Source organism: Corvus hawaiiensis, chromosome 7 (assembly GCF_020740725.1).
Source record: "Corvus hawaiiensis isolate bCorHaw1 chromosome 7, bCorHaw1.pri.cur, whole genome shotgun sequence".
In the NCBI taxonomy this organism is placed as follows: Eukaryota; Metazoa; Chordata; class Aves; order Passeriformes; family Corvidae; genus Corvus; species Corvus hawaiiensis.
This window is the reverse complement of record NC_063219.1, coordinates 5,655,065-5,672,949: the sequence shown is the minus strand read 5'-3', so window position 1 is coordinate 5,672,949 and position 17,885 is coordinate 5,655,065. Positions and strand designations below refer to the sequence as shown.

General features: G+C 42.5%; 1 protein-coding gene across 50 annotated transcripts in view; it reads right to left on the bottom strand.

Annotated features, from left to right (window-relative positions):
• Nucleotides 1-17,885, bottom strand: part of MAP2 (microtubule associated protein 2) — a 237,265-nt gene that overhangs the window by 73,469 nt on the left and 145,911 nt on the right. The window contains exon 1 of one of the 50 annotated variants that reach the window (XM_048310169.1): nt 2,988-3,012. The exons of the other annotated variants lie outside the window; for them this stretch is intronic. The gene's annotated coding sequence lies outside the window, so the exon portion shown is untranslated. Of the gene's footprint in view, nt 1-2,987; nt 3,013-17,885 lie in introns of those variants that run through there. 50 annotated transcript variants of the gene reach the window in all.

Genomic DNA, 17,885 nt, shown 5'->3' with positions numbered 1-17,885 from the left:
GACACAGCAGGACAGGGAAGGGCTATGAAAGAGCCAGGTGTAGGGAATGTGGCTCTGAAAATCACTGGGACAAATAATGGTTATATTCCACCACTGCAATTTGGTAGCTATTATCCCTGAAGTGTCCTTCCTAGTTCCAGGCAGACACTCCCTGCTTCACTTGAAGCTCTTGAGGAAGGATATTCACATCCTCACAATGGACTGTGTCACAGAAGTCCCCAGTGAAAATAACAGAAGTGCTTTTATCTTTAAAAATAAATATAGTGGGCAGACTTCAATGCGAGCTGCGTGTATCTGGAGGCAGAATTTGTCTCAGTATTTATAAAAGATGGTTACAGAGTAAAGCATGGATGAATTCATTCTTGCCTCTCTGTTATTCATCAAGTGCTCTCAGAGTTTATAATGGTAGGAGAGACACAGTGAGTGAGTCACACAATACATCTTTGTACTCAGAAATTTAGCAATGACTATCTGCTGTGTGCTGTGATTCATCCACAGCTTGGGTTAAAATCCAGAATACACTGGTGTGCTCTGCACCATCAAGTGAGTTGTTTTTCTGTCATTTAATTAGCATATAATGGAATTAAATGAATCAGGTAATGCAAATATTGACACAGAAATACCAAGAGTGGCCAGATAATACAGCAGAATTTCAGTAGTGATAGCTATGTAACAAGAAGAAACCTGGAATAGTTTAGACAACCTAGGGAAACACTGTACTTCAGGGAAGCAAAAAATTCCTCTTTTTACCATGAGTTTCTTATTCTTTGCATATGCTGCAATGAAGGCTTAAAAAAAAAAAACAGCTAAGAAGGCACAGCCAGTCCTCTAAAATGTCATGTTGCTTTAGTTAAAATTGATCTGGATCTTTATGAGCCTTTCTTTGCTAACCATTACAACAGACCTGCTTTATCAGGGAATACACAGCAGCAATCTTGCAGCATGTTCTCACTCTTTGTCTAAGGTTAGTGGTAGTGAGGGGGTGACCAAGGCAGGTGCTTGACCAAAGCAGAAAGAGCAAGTGGAGCTCACGAGACAGTACCAGCCTTGGCTGCACCAATCTGCCAGCACAGCCCCTTACTCCAAAGCCATTCTGGCCTACACCATGCCTACAAAGCTACGGGGTAGGCTGTGTTAGCTACATAGCACAGGACTGTAGTAACACTCCTCCTCATCCTGAAGTCTGATCAAAGTCACCCATGCAAATCACTTTATAGGACTGGTGTGGGCAATGTCCCCTCCTTCCAGCGGGATCAAGTAGGTGCTGCTGAGCACCACAGACCACATCAGTGATACTGACCCACGCCTGTGGGCCATGCACAGCCCTCCCAAAAAGGCTTTCATTGTCCAGAGTGACATGGAGGATGCTGCTGAAGCCATTGCTTGTTCGATGAGATCATGCCTCACTGGCAGCAGCAGTGATGCAGCAGTGAAGAGATACTTCACAGACGTTAAATTCATGTCCTTGTAACTCAGGCAGTGCACTGAGGGGACAGAATTAGGGATCTGAACTGGACATCTTGTCTTCTGAACTAATAACCTGAAGGAGAAATGATGATAAAAATGAGGCCTCCCAGCTTTTTCAGCCATTTGGGAACTGTAGAGAGACAGAAAATACTTAGAATTAAACACAGAGGGACAAATCTCCTGGGGGATATGCGGTCTGATGTTGCTATGACCAAGACCACTGCGGGGCTGGGGCGGCAAGATGCCAATCAATCCCAAGTCCTCCCGTGGATCGAGTTTCCCCAAGACACAGACTCGGAGGGTGGGTCAATGGGCAGCTCAGAAGCTTAAGCCGCATCCCCCCTGGGCTGCGCCCGGGTCCAAACTGCCTTTCCCTGTTCGGGAAAATTCTCGGTTACTCAGTTGTTCACTGGTTCTTTGTAGTACCTCCCGCCTCTCGGTTTCCTCCCCCAGTGGTTCTCGTTACATTGTATCCTCCCCGTGGCTTGTAACTCATTGGCTGTTTTCCCCTTTCCCCGTGGTTTTCAAACCCCCTATAAAACTGAGGGAAAAGCCTCCGGGTGCCATTATGATCATTGCCGTGTTCTGGTTGCTAAACTTCTGACAATAAACCTGTTAGAAGCCTTACCAGAACCCCCTCTGTCTTCCTTTATCTCCGAACTAACGTGAGCTTAGATCATCGGCTCCTGCCGTGTCTCCTCTGCAAAGAAGCCAGCGAGCGCGCCCAGCCAGTGCCTTTCTTGATGCCGAGGTCACTTCTGCGATGCACAGAAGCAACGCAGCTGGACTCTCTGATCGAGGGCACAGAGCACAGAACTGTGTTAGTCTGATGCTGCAGTTACCTCCTCCTTTTGCAGGCACTCTACACATATTTATTATTTCTCCACATATTTATTAATCCATAAGCTCTTTCATGTGACATCGGCTCCCACTGCCATGGCTGGGTTGAACCAAGCCCGAATGCTTTGAACTCCGTGCACAGCAAATCACCCACAGTCATACAGCATGAGGCCATGATATGCAAAACCCAAGATAATGCTGAGTTACATTTCCTGTCGTGCTAGCTGTCCAGAATCATCTTAGTGTTATATTAACACTGCCTTTGCATATAAATGGGTGAATTTTCTACAAATGTCTTACTTTTTAAGACAACAGAATAAGACAATACTGAAGACTTTTGCAAATAGCCTGCCTTCCTGCTTCAAGCCATGTTTTTACCTGCTCTTGTATCCATGAGCTCACTCAGAGTGAAATTACGGTATTTAGTTTCAGGGAAGCTAATTCATCAGCTAAGAGAAACAGCCACCTGGATACACGGAGGAAGAGCTACAATTCTAGCTCAAGCAAAAATTATCACTGGACGTTCCTTAAGGGAGAGACAACACACTCCTCAAAAAAGAAAAACAAACTGGGGGTATGGCCAGATCCTGAGCACAGTGAGAAAGAGAGGGGAGGTATGCCCGCTGTATGGCTCCAGCACCAAATTCTGTTTCCCAGAGGGCAATTTAGCTCAGACGCACCAGAGCACTGACTCAGTTGCCCTGAGTCCCAGCTGTGTCCAAGTCCAGAGCCAGGAGAGGGAGGGGATTACTCCGCAGATGCAGGCTAGGGTGCACAGATGTGGCTAATGACCTCAGGTGTCCACGGCTTCCAAAACTCCTCAACAAGACTGCCTAGAAGAGATTTTCTAAAGAAATTTAAGAGATTCGGAGAATTTCTTTCAGAGAAAAGAAATTAATGAGGTGACATGTTTGTAATTTTTTGCAGAAAGAAGGGCACCAAGAATTAAACAAGAAATTAAGATATCTTCAAAATGAGTTACACTATACATAAATAGGGTGCGATTGAACTTACACTGGTAAATAACACAACAATAGAAATTTCATGACCATGCACCAGCTGTCCAATGGGGATGATGGATCTGAATATTAAATACTAGGCACAGTGATTTAAAAGGTCCCAATGGAATTCACCAGTAAATTTAACTTATTAACAGCTTACATCTAGAAGAACCAAGGAAAGCAGGTAGGTATCAGGAGGCCGGAATAGAAACAAGAGGCAATTTAGTGGGAAATTTAGATGGACAAGTTCCAATAACCTCCTGCCACCTTCAAAAGCTCAGGCTGTGGTATGCAGTACACAAACCCTACCAATGCTGTTGTCTTCTTCGTGGACTCTCCACACATTCACAAAACAAGAAGGCAAATTTTGGATGCCATTTCACTCCTGCATTTCAGCTAACATCTCTCAAATTAATGTGATTATTTTCAGATGTGAGTGGTGTGTTTCACATTGCTCAAACAGAATGACAGAACACAGCAAGGATAGGGAGAGTCTCATGGTGTCTAATGGGGACCACGTCAGCTTCCTAAACACAGTCATGGTCCAGAAGCCACAAAACGATTAATCAAAGTTACACTTGATGCTAAATGTCTAAGTGCTGTAATTGCAGCAATATGGAATATTATTTGAGAGAATTATACATTCTCTCCATGGGAGCCACTTTACCTCGCTAGCCTAATAAACGATGAACAAATTTCTCTGGTATTTTATAACAAATACAACTTATTTCTTCCTTGTCCACTGCTTGAGTTACTAGCTTTCAGCTAGATCCCTCTTTCTTGACAATAGGAGCAAGACCATTCCCTTAAGCAACACCTTGCATCCCTTAAAAATGCAGGCAGTGTTCATTTCCTTGCACTTGTACTAGCATTTCATGGGTTGTAAAGGCTTTTCCATTTCCACACTGCAGTTAGTCAATAGGCACATATTCTTTGTAGACAACCCTTTTGATTGTACCTTGGATTACGAAACAAATGAAAAATAATGGATGGCGCCTGGACCAGAGGCTGAACAAAAGAGGCTTACTGTGGGAAGATGAAGAAAATGAACCATAGTCTGCATGCCTGCCAGAGCCAAGAACGAGGGATGGCTGCAGCCTCAAAAGCAGTGGATCAGACCTGCAGCACTGGCACAGCAGAGACAAGTTCCTGCACAGTGTCCAGGCCCGGGACAGCAGAGATTTAAACCCCTTTCAGAGCTCCCAGCAGTTGAGCTGGACACCAGTGGAGCCGGGCAGGTGGGAAGGGGGGGTCATCCCGCTGCAGAAATTGTCCAGCTCCTAAAGAAAGCGGAATGCTTTCACTTGGGGAAATGTTTATCTGACCAAGCCCTGCTCTGTGCCGAGTTTCAAACTCTGCTCGGCCAGGTGGTGCACCCAGGTGCTGTACAGGAGGGATGAGATGCAGCATGTTCCATTTCCACTGGTAGGAAGCACGTCTGTCCCAATGCAGAACACAGGCACAGGTACAAGAATGAGCCATTCACTTGTTACTCTTTACTCCCTTGGGAAGGTGTTCATTTCTCTGGGCTGTCAAAAAGCACTTGAGCTGACTCCTCTTGGATGCTCCCCTCTGAGACATTCTCGCCCAGCTTGGAGGGCTGCCCTCACTCCTGTGCTCAGGGACCATATATCAACTTGCTCAAATTCCAGAAATGTAAAACTGAGTGCCCCTCTCTCTTGAAATGGTGACATCATGGTACTAGCAGCTTGTGACTGAAAAAAACCCCAATAAAAAATCTACCATAGAGCTCACTTCTAGACAAAAAGAATTTCTGTACACACCTTCTTGCTTTAACACCAACCCTTTCCAACAAACCCCCACATTCCTATCACAATTGCTTCCTGCAGGATACAGGAAAGGCATTTTAGCTGGTGAAGGAGATGGTAACCATAACAACAGCACCATGACAACTGACAAGTGACACCTGAAACATGAAATACAGCAATAACTTATTACCAATAAATTTGGTCCGCAGTAAGGATGGGAAAAGCGCCAAAGAAGCCATAGCAGTTAGTGCAGGTGCCAACACAAAGAAACGTAAGTGTCCCTGGATTAAAGTGCGTACAGTTCTGCACATCTTAAGATGAGGCACAAAGACAGCCTTGTCTTCTGATCAGGAAACAGAGAAGGCAGTTTCTGCTCAATCCTACCTGAGATCTCTCCTGCCTTAAGGGAGCTGGAGGGACTAAAGGATGGAAGGAGTGCTTCTGGGAAGCCAGGAAGCTTCCTGGCAGCTCCCAAATTTCTCAGCTTTTTTTTTTCCACGAGACTCATTGAAACAACGCCTGAACAAGGACAGGGTTCCTCTCAGGGGAGCATCTCAAAGCCAGACATGCTACATTGATTTTTCCACCAAGCACAATTTCAAATGGGCACCATGCACTTCAGAGAAGGCATTGCAGTTGGCAGGCTTGTCTGAAACAGGAGGCTCTGCAGCCCTTAGCCAGCAGCCATCTAAACAACCTGTGCCAAGGCTCTGACTTCAGTTCTGGCAGAGAAAAAGATTCACCAACATATGTAGTCAACTACTACATCAGCCTTTTCACCCCCAGTGCAGAAGGCACATTAAAACCCACCATAAACAAACAGCACTAGCTCCAAGGGCTGTGTCAGATGAAGTCATTTGGGGTATGATCAGACAGAGAAACATTCAAAGCCCTCTTAAGGCTTTTCAGAGGGAATTCAGTTCACTGGTTTGCTACATACGATTGCTCAGAGTGCACACACCAAACAGAGGATCGCTTTCCCAACTGAAATACTTTGTCACCCCTCTGCACAGCTTTTGTCTTCTAACCCCCTTGTTCTTTAAAACACTGCAATAATCTAACTGGAAATTAAACCTTTCTTCACAGTACACTTAGAGATTTTCAGCTCTATAATGAAGGCTTAATGAAATAAACACTCAACAACTCAGTCCTTATTTGTACTTTTACAGTCTGTTTTTCCTCCCAAAGTAATTATAAAAGATTTGCCCCATTTATTACAAACAATTCTTCAAAAAGCTAAGAGGAACAGAGGAAAGCTTTAGTTTATGGAGGTGATTTTGAAGGCAAAAGATGATTCAGATTGCACCCAGGAAATCCAAAAGAAGAAAATTTTTTTTTTGTATTTCCCTCTTACCACAGTCACTTCAAACCTCAGTAAGAAGGCAATTGAAGACCCATGACAACACCACAGCTGAGTTGGAGGATGGGCTATATAAGACAAGAGTACTCAAAATACTACCTAAGGAGGAAAATTCTTCATCAGTCAGGGAAGAAGTATACAATAGCCATTGCAGGCTAGGGAAAACAAGGTAGAACTACTAGAAATACTCACAAAGACATGATACTAAAAGCACTGTCAATGCTGCCCACATTCCACAAGTTTGGCCAGCTAAAACCTTGGCTGGCTAATAAAAATGAACATTGAATGCTTGGCTTCCCCTCCCCACTGCCTTTTCCATTATAACCTTCAGTGCTTATAAACAGCTGAGACAAGGTCATCGTCTTCTTATTTATTGCACAGGTACAGAAAGTAACTACAGCATATAATACACATTACAATCTTCTAATTCTCAGCCTCACATTTTCAAACCTGTTTTTTGAAGAAGTGTCAGCCAAACTGGGTATTTGCCACAGATCCTGCAAGCAGGCCACATAGCTATGTGCTTCCTTTGCCCTCAAGTTACAGTTGATCAGCACTTGTATTTGGACAGGGGCTGGTAAAGGTAACCCACAAAAAGGCTGGAGTGAAAATCTTAAGGGTTTGTTTTCCCCACTGACCTTGCTAAGACACATTGATTTGATGTTGCATATCTTGTCTCAAGAGATTCCAGGATGGATGACAGCTCACATTAGGCAGTGAGGAATTAATTAATTATGCTAATATATTACTTGCTTATTCTCCACATAGGACAGGTCTTTGTTCTTGCAAGCTGCAAGGGAGCTGCTCTTCATGCAGGTGAGGCAAACTGGACCATTCAGCAGACGTGCTACAAACTTGTCTGCTAAGCAAAAACACACGAACAAAATCTCATTTATCCATAATAAGCACTTTAACTACACTGGTATGTCTTTGCCTTCTCTGCATACATAACTTACTGACACAACCCTTATTTCTTCTGGTTTCACCAAGATCTCATCAAGCATGACATATTTACACATGATCTTGAGTTTATTCAGTGAGCTTTTAATCATAAAAAAAAAAATAAATGCTGCGTCTGTAAATGTGTCTGCATATTTTGATTTTTCAAAGGTCTTACCTACCTTTGAGAACTAATTCTACCCCTGCTACAACATGATCTTTGAAAAAACCCAGATGCTGTCTTTGGGAATGTCATCATGTCAGCTACTACAAAGGGTAAAACATATGTTCTGGGCTAATTTCTGCAGATTTTTCCCTCTAAATACATGCAGGAGAACCGGCCTACAGTAGAATTCTGAAACACAGCTATCTTCACCCTCTCCAAAGCCAAGAACCCAAAAGGGGATCCAGGGGTGGAGTTTCTGATCCAGCTGCCATCCTAACTTAATTCTGTTCTTCCATATGCTGAATTAGAGGAATATGGTCAATTGTTCTATAACTGAACAAGCAGCATAAAGATGATGATGCTAAAATGAAGTATGAAGGTGATAACAGGAAAGGATCTTCAAGGCCATGTGCTGCTCCAGCTTTTTTGGGTAAAAATTCTTGCTCATGTGAAAGAGGTTTCCTCCCCAAGTCAATGGCAGCAGATTATTCTTTTGCTGTGTTTTGAGCTTCACTTCCTAACATTCAGACACACTAGACAATCACGCCAAGCACACAGTAAAGTAAAAGCATTGCATTGTCCACCAGAGACATTGTTTATTCATGCTGAAAAAGAGCATCAGGCAGAAGAAAGTTGGTGCCCAGGTCCCTATACCCAGACTCACTTAAGTGGCTTTGATTCTCAGTTTCATGGTCAGGAAACCTTAGAGGGCCCAGGAACCCATTATAACCAACAGGAGTCAAAGCTTTTAGCTGTGGCCCAAAGCTTCAAACTGTAAATAAATAAATAGAAATAAAGAGACAAAGCATTGGAAAACTGATCGGGAAAGAGGTTATTCACAAATTCAGCTTGTTTCTATATTTACAGCAAACTTAGCATGGATTAGCTAGTGCTAGAATTTTCTTTCCTAGGGAATACCTGTTGTACTGCAAAACCTTGGTCAGAAGTGGTAGGATTATTTCATCCCTTCATACTATTCTCTAACTAATGATGTTACAAATAAATGACTTCTTTTAAATTAAATACACCCTTATACTTGTATGACTTAAAAAGATGCTGTCCACACTCAGCCACCCACTTGTATGACACATGACTGTATACCCTGGCAAATAAAATAATCTCTCCCTATCTCAAAATGAGAATACACATCTTCTGTGTTCTAAATCTAATCTTCTGTGCTCTAAATGCTATAGACAGTAAAATCACAATATTTGGGATATAGTTTTATCATGTGGTAGGTTTACCTTGCCAAATTCTTACTCAATCAACCTACAAAAGAACATAAAGCAGGCAGTCACTGTCTAGCCTGTTCAGGCAGAGAAACAAGAGGCCAGGGAGGACAGAGACAGTACTGAAGGAACTTGGAGCCACAGGAGCTGATTTTGCAGCTCTTGCTTTCAGAGGAAGTTTTTCCTTCAAAAGTGCTTCAATTAAGCTCTTGGAATGTGCACTGGAAGTGAAAGAAGAGTATATATGCCCCAGCCTGTACCTTAACTACAGTGATATTAGTTTAATTTTTAACTCCTTGGGTTTTTGAACTTAGAAAATTAAGATATCTAAAGCATGAGCAGGAACCAAGTCACTGAGTCAGCCTTTCTGAAATCTTAATTGCAGGATTTGCTGTCATAGCAAAGACCTCTTCCAGAGACTCATTTCCTCCCTAAGCTCTCGTAGGTGCGTGCAACTACCTGATTCTTTCTGAGTTTAACCTTGTTCTGCTGCCACCCCTTTTCTTGCCACCCAGGGCTAGGGAGCTGATGAATGTAAAGTCAGCGGCATGCTCCTGGGATAAGATGAAGAGTGAATGAGTTTGTGGGAGGTACTGAACAAGCCCAGGGGCAGTGAGTAGAGAAAGGTAAGAAAGTTGCATTGGATGAAGAAACAGCATGTCAAGAAGGGTAGGATGAGACTGATGAGCACATTGACCAAGGAAAAGGTCTGGAAAAACCCCAAGCCATGGCGTGTGTTGTTTTAATACAGACAGACAGCGGGAAGGAGGAAATCTAGGTTGATCTCCAATCAATCCATCCAGTCTAGACTCCTGGTATGAGCAGCGGCCAGCACGAGCTGCTCCATGTGAAGAAACAAGGAGCTCCACAGAGCTTAAGCCAAACATCGGCATTTTCCGACGCAGTCTCTACAAAGTGACACAGTTCTGGTGATTTCCATTGGAGCCTACATGTCTATGAGGATCCACATCATCACGCTTTTTCCAATGCTTTGTACTACACACAGAAAGTATCCCAAAGGTGACTTTCTGGACAAGGAAAGTAGCCTATTTGTGTCCTTCCATGGACTGCAGTTAGAGATTTCCACTAGAAGGTCAAGACATAAAAAGTACAACAGGTACAATAGGTCATGCAGAGCACTGATGGACACAGAATATTCACACATGTGCTCGAGGGCTTCTGATGTCTTTTTTGAAAGGCACCCAGGATCCAGCCTGGATCCTGGATTCATCTTGAATTTCTCTGTACATTTTTTTTCGCAAAGTCTGTCAGCAGCACTAATGCCAATGTTCGTTTAGGATGCCTGAAAACATTAATTATTAATCACAAATGAAAGAAAGTAGACATGGAAAAGGTACAGAGAGCTTAACCAGGATGATAAAAGATCTGGAGAAGTTTCTGTGAAAGGAATGACTAGACATGCTAACTCTTCATCCTGAGAAAGAAGGGAACGGGATAAATATTTACAAAAATGCACACAAGTGTGCAGGGAGAAGAAAAGCAGAAGAAACAAACAATCCTCTCTCCACAGAGTGCTACAGTGCATCAAACAGAACTCACTGGTGACTGGCTCCCGGTAAATAAATACAGCGATGATTCTTCCCACTGTACGGAATTACACTGTGCAGCAGGTGGTGCATGATGGAATTTTAACAGGTTCCAAAGCAAACTCTGAATTTTCCTTTCATTGTTTTCCCCATGGATTCTCATCTGAGCCTTTTTGGGAAAAGCAATGTTTTTACCACATAAATAATAAGTAGCTCTAACGTGGATTAGAGGCTTTGTTTGCTATTTTAATATTGACTTCAATTGATTTTTTTTCTTGTCATTCATTTTTAAAGGCCATTAAGTGTGATGAAATGTCACATCCCCTCTCTGAGCATCACAATGTTTAACAACTTCTAATGAAAATACACTGTATGACATAGACTATTGCGCTGCAAATGAAAAGCATCTATTGATCACGCAGGCTCTTGCAAATGAACAGCTTTGTTGGTCTGATAAGTTTCTAACTGAAACACAACATTAATCCCAGATCTGTGCTCTTCCATATCCCTCTGCTGATGCAGCAAAACAGGCTCTGCAGACCACATCTTGCTACTTGCACAGAGCTGGTTCACTACATGAAGAAAGGGGGTGCCCATTTTCAACTTGTTCTGTGGAATCAACACGATCACCTCATGTTAAAAATCTAGAGGCAGCACTGAGGTGTCTACAGTGACACTGAGGTAATTATAAGGTGGGGGACATCACCAGGAAGATCAGCTAAGAAAAGTGCTCTGCAGTAGGAGTGCTGCAGAAGAGGAACAAAACATAAGCAACAAGGAAGACAAATGGCCCTTCTAGAAAGACCTGGTTATGTATCCAGAGCCACCTATTGCAAAGAGGTCTGATGAGATAGTATGTGTAAATGTTTTATAGCTGAGAGGCTCAAAGCTCCAATGGTGTAAGCAAAGTCGTGTATGTTTTTTTTTTCATGTAGGGCAAGCAGTCTGAAACACATGTCCCACCAATGACCTCGGTTCTGACCCAGAGGGACTGTCTCTGGTTGAAAAGATGATTCATTCACTCTGCTAGAAGGGCTGAATGAATAGGCAGTATTCAGACTTCAGAACACTTATCACTTGGGATTCCCTCAGAATTTAGGTCTGACATGACTGGGTCAGTAACCATGCACTTTTGTTCCTAGCTCCTTGAACAGAAATGTCTCCTTGCATTCTTCAGTGGTTCCCACAAATCAGGTCGATTTTTATGGCTTGCTAATTATTACTGCCAGACTTCTGCAGGGCTTCACAATGAAAAGAAGTGTATTTCTGAAAGCTCAGGGCATAAAACTTACAGAATAAATCACTGTCTATCAAGCAGCAACAAAACTCAGTTTGAATATACACACCTGGGTAGTGCTTAACTTTATTTGTTTAGGAATGGAAAGTTTTGTTCTGCTTTTGTTGATAGAGCATACTAAAAACTGCCAATAATGCAAAAGGAGCAAAACAAGTAACTGTCACAAATCGGACTTTGTCTAGGTGTGTCAACATCTATCATACATACAAAGCTATCTGAAATGCCATTAAGGTTGCACAGTTACCTCAGGAGTTGAGCTGTGAAAGAAAAGAGGGTTGACTGCGTAATCCTAACGGGGTCTCCTTCTGTATATGTAGGCTACTGCCTAGTTCAAGAAACCTATTTTATTCTTCCCATTCCCTCTGTCTAGATTATTCCAGTACCTACTGCACCTGGTGCCCAGCCATTGCCCCGTGGGCTTCAGTCCCTCACCCAGGGTCTGTCCATGTTTACTGTCCAGTCTGCAGCTTTCACCACTGCAGACTTTGCAAGTGTTACCCTTCCCACACCAATGTCCACTTCCAGGTCCTCTCCTGCAGGTTTCATCCCAAGCAGCAGTTTCCTCATTCCCGTTCCTTTATTAACTTCCAGCTTTCCTTCCTAGACTTCTCTCCCATTCAGCTCCTCTCTACAACCTACCTCTATTTCACTGCTTTCCCATCCTCACCTTTCCCCACACATCTTTTATCAAAACTGTCTCTTCTGCCCTTCACTCCCTGCTTCACAAGTTCTTGGCCATGTTTTCTAACTTTGGTTTCCTCTGATTTTTAAAGCACATACTTTCTTCTCCTCTTCCAGACACCATAAGCAAAGGAGAGGGAGCTAATTCTATCTGCCGTCCCCAGGCAGGTCCCGGCCATTGAAAGGGGCACACCATGCCAAGACCTCCCCCTAATCTCTCAGCAAGCCAGTGCTGAGTAACAGGCAGCAAGATACTTGCCCCAGATCCAGTCTCAAAGGTGCAAAATGACCTGAATTTATGCAGCCTGAGCCCTGGCACAAAGTTTGTCCTGGACAGTGCCCAGGCTGTAGCACAAAGAGTCATATTGAGGTTCCTAACAGCCTGTGCAACGGACACCATGCAGAACAGCAGGACACCTTGTTCTGAAGCCCAGAGACCTCCTCACCTCCAAAAATGATCAGAAGCAATAAACCACCATTGCTTTCTCTGCATCTAGACTGGTACCATCTGAAACAAAAGACCATCCCCATCAAAACTGTGAGAATGCACCCATGAATAAACAGGCAGTAAATTCAGTAAAATACAAACTAACTGCACCTGTGCCAATGTGTCCCTCTTCAATTTCACTTCTCTTATCCCCTCTCCGGGCACACAAAAAGATGTGCCTCAGCATGCAGCCCGTGTCCAGCCTCACACTCATCTCTGAAACACCTCTACAGCCATGAAAATGCAGATGAAGACACAGGTTCAGGGATAGAGACTTCCTGATCAATTCACAGATTGTCATAGTTCTCTCCCACCCCACACCTGATGTCTGCACTTCATTAGGCTGATGTGGCATTTGGAGGCCTTCTTACAGGGTAGAATACCAAAGTATTTTCCACCATCACGGGGTACTCTACATACACATTGTCAAAACCAAAGAAATTATGAAAACCACTTTTTTTTTTTTTTTGACAGAATACTTACATGTTATAAAAAGAATGACTTTGCTGCTGTTCTTTTAGCTGTTTCCAGTTTGAAACACTTTACATGCATGGGGCTGCAGCAGAAACTAGAATAATGAAATCCTAAAAGCTCCTTTTCCTGAAACACTGCTAGGATCAAACCCTACTGTGTGCATGCCAATTGGCAAAGATTTTCAGAGAGGATTTACTCTGGTGCTTTGTCAGTGTTCCTCTGTGAATATTAAAAATAGTCAGGAGATTTTTCTTGAAGCAAATTTTTGCAGTCCTCAAGACATTTCAATTTTCTTCAAATTTCCAATCAGTTTAGAGGGCTTTACTTGTGAAGTGCATATTGTCAACATCAGATTAATAAAGACTACAATATCCAGTTCATTGTATCTGACATAAAGCCCATGATCAGTGAAAAAAATTTACCGTTTAAAAAATAGAGTTGATGTTTCAGACATCAACCATTCAAATGATATGCTGCTTTGAAGAATGCAGTGCACTTCACTTCATTGTACAGCTTCCAAGGACCATTGCTCATAACCACCTGCAGCTTCTGAAATGCAGGTGGTATTCTTCCCTTAGCCACAGCAAGGAACTACTAAGGCATGCTTTTAAATAGAAGGTTTCTATCAATACTAAATGAACACAAAGGTGATAGGAAGTTACTGTATAATCAGTTCTCTCTGTATAGTTAATATTTCATTGCTCTCTTTGTTCCCTAGCATGAAACTCAACATGGCTCTATTCTCTTTGGCTCTTGACCTTTTACTGCTTTCTCTACTGATTTACCTGTTCAAAACCCCAGGAGGCTCTAATGTGAAAGATTTCCAAAGACAACAGGAAGATTTATGAACACTGTCCAAAGCTCTCCTTATCATGCCAGAACAATCTCCTGCAGCCAGAAAGGTACAGAAAGAGCTCACATTAGGGATGATCAGTGCAGCATTCAGAGCTGGAAACACCCAGTACATTTTCTCATTGTAAATCAAGTTTTTTTCCTCAGCAGCTAAGAGTGAGCTGTATCTTAAATTTTCCAACACCCCCCACAGGATTACTGACCTGCATTACCTTGGTCACTGACTATTTACAGGACTGCAAATACACGGCACTATAAAATTATTGGATGCAATACAGCATCAAACACAACTGAACACATTTACATCACACATGGCGAAGCACTAGACACAACCGACTTCCATGAGTTAGCATGTTTTAGTCATGTATTCAAGATCATTTATTAACAGATGAGGCATTCAAATCAGATCCTTCATGATTTCATTTTAACCCCTTCTTGTTGTTTTTCTCTGCATTTCTTCCTATATGCAGAAATACATGATAACTCCACACAGAATTCCACAGTTTCTCAAGCATTTTCATGTGTGCTTTGATGGGGGCTCATGTTTGCAATAATGAATCAAAACATCAGTCAATAAAACTGCCTCCCCCAGAAATTACAAACACGGCATAACTGTGATGCTGGAATACATCTAAATGAAATAACAACCTAAGGAGTACATTACACATTACTTTAACTGCACCCTCTTTACAGAAAGGGCAACAATAGAACCCGGTAAAAAGATGATGAATGTTTTCTGCATTTAGCAACACCTGCTTCCATTTTACTTCCATTATCATCTCTGCACCAGAAACCCTGAAATAACCAGCATCACTGCAGTTGTAATGACTTGAACACCCACCTCAAGCACATACAGAAAAAAGCCTAATTTTGTAGGCTTTGATGCTTTTAAATTATGTTTGTTACCATGAGAACTTGATTAAAATGCCACCCACAAGCTTGCAGAAAGGGGGTAAAAACAACAACAAAACAAAACAAAAACCAAAAATCTACTTTTAATCAGTGGTAGTACACTTGCTGCATTGCAGCATTCTCACAAGCTCCCCAGCCCTCTGCAGTAAGAGGCAGCAGAGATACCCAGAGAGATATATTTTGCTGAATACTTTATTCTGGAAAAAGTTTACCTGACAGTTTGGTTGTTGTCCAGTACTTTCATACAATATTCCATTCAAGGAAGATAAAGCACACATACATGTTCTGCACCATGATACAAGGTTTGATTTGAAAACCAGACGATTACATGTATCTTAAATGTGAGGGCAACTCTGACAGCTACCCAGGACAAAAAGGCTTTTTGTTGATATATGAGATAAATCAAAGCTATGAAACACTCTGCTTTCCCCTTCATCTTACCAATTTGTTAGCTTTATAAATTTATGCTGATTTTTATATATATATATACTTCTAGAAACTCAAGTGATAGCACTGTATCTTCTAGGGTTCTTGGTTTTTTTGTTTGTTTTCTTTTTTTTTTTAATTTACAGTCTTATGTTCGGATTAATGGACATGGACGCTGCATTCCTGACTAGTCTGACTAGAAGCCAGAGTTTGCACCCCAAGACTTCAGCCAAGTCAAATCAGACTATTAGACCGTGGCCGAAACAAAAGCCAGTAATAAATCACACCAAGCAGCTTGGCCAGCAGTGTATGTGTTAAATGCCACAACTGATGCAGATGGTAGGAATGGCCTGCAGGCAGTGGTGGGCAAGAATGGGGAAAGAGTTTCACACCTCTGATCAGAACAACTTACTAGCCACTTACTCAAAAGGAGTCATGTCACAAAGCTCTCTCTTAAAATACATTTATACTCCTCCACAGCAGGGAAACGATTGCTATTGTAATTAAGAGACCAGCGAGACTGTATCTCATTGAAGGTGAGAACAGAATTAATTTCCCTGTGAAAGATCAATCACCCTCTCCACAACACTGTCCATACTGGAGCATCAGGCATCCTTCAGGCTTCAAAAGCAGCAGCTCCATGAGGAAAAATCTATCAGCCAGAGAGAGATGGCATGAACATGACCTATGCCAGAAACCCTGGATCCCACCTTCTCAAAAAGCAAATGTAAACTGAGTTGAAACAAGGGGGATAAAATAGACTTTTGATATAGCTTCAGTGGAGCAGGCAGGCTCTCCCAGTTCTTCACTTGCATCTTTACACAACATTAACAGTTGGTCTCTCCATTTCGAATGTTACGTGTAACGTGTGCACTTGCAGCTGCATTTTCACCTGTCATGAGTTAAGCATCACAGATGATAAAGAGTTCCACCAGAGGAGGGAACAAATCCATGCACCAGCAGCAGGGGATACCCTAAAAGATGGAGATGTCTTATCTGAATCACACAGGCTGCATGGGGAGATTATACCCCCTAGGCTGGGGGAGGCACAAACATCTTCCAGTGACACTAGAGGCTCTCAGCCATGCAAAAAAATATAAGCGTATTTGCTGGAACTTAGAACATGAGACGTGGAGAGTGTGATAACCCCCACTCAGCAAGATCCTAAAGGAGATTTTTTTAGATCACTGTCAGTCATATTTTGGGGAAGAATTCTAAGGAGCATCTATCACAGGTAATTTCATTGAGGTCAAGAGAACTACCTTGATTTATCCCACCTGCAAATCTGTACCCACTGACTGCCTGGAGCTTCCATGTCAACCCCTTCCTGCTCCTGCACACATACAGAACTGACTCCCACCAACTTCCATGGGTTGTACACCACACAGGCAAAACATGAGCAAAGCTCGACCCTATATACTCAGAAGACCATGGGCATATCATACCAGAGGATGAGACATGGTGCAAAGAGGTACAAGAAGAGGGCTGAGCTGGTACACACAGAACAATCAGAATGACATCAGCCATGGCTGAGCTCTGTGCAACCTGCTTTCATGCAGATGACCCACAACACAGTGCCTGTGCCAGTTTAGGCCAGCAGGACCAGCTCAGACAACTGCTTGGGTCAATAGCATAATTCTCTACTGTTTTTCCTCCTTTCCTTCTCTCTTTCTTTCTGCTAATTGCAGTGACTCTGGGATCATGCCCCCATAGAGTTACAAATAGAAGAAGAATAATGCTTATGGTCATCCAAACCTCCCACTGACAAAAAACCACTGTGTTTAAGAAAAAGCTTGACTTACCCTTCATAGGCATGGATTTACCAGGAGATTAGTAACATTAGAAACTTTAAATAAAGAGATTTCCCTCTTATTATCTATAGACTGCTAAGACCATGATTGTCTCACCTCTTCTATGGATGATTGTTAATTTATTATATTCTGGTAATTTGTCTTCTTCCATTAGGCATTACCTGCATAGAATTTGCTAAAGTTCACTAAGGGCTGAAGAATTTCATGCACCAGTGGAAGTGCCTTCAAGATTATTTCACTCAAAAAGAGGTTTTCTTCCTTCTCCAATTGTGGTCTAATACAGATATTCCTACAATCACAAGGATCTTTAGAAAGGCAGAGCAGTTTTATGGTTGAGGCACTGAGATCCAAGATTAGAATTAGTCCAGGCTTCTGCTGGTCACCTGGCACTATTACTTGAACTTATGAATAAACAAGCCCATGCCTCAGTTCTCCCAGCTGTAAAACATGTATTACAATATTTACACAGTGTGTAACTTGCCTATTTATGCTGCAGACCTTTCAGGACAAGGGCTGTCTCTTCCACATGGGCAAAGATGCTCTGGCTCCCAACCAAACCCTTTGGATCCAGATTTCAGAAAGTTTTGTTCAAGAAAAGACATTTGTCAGACACAGCATCTGCCTGAA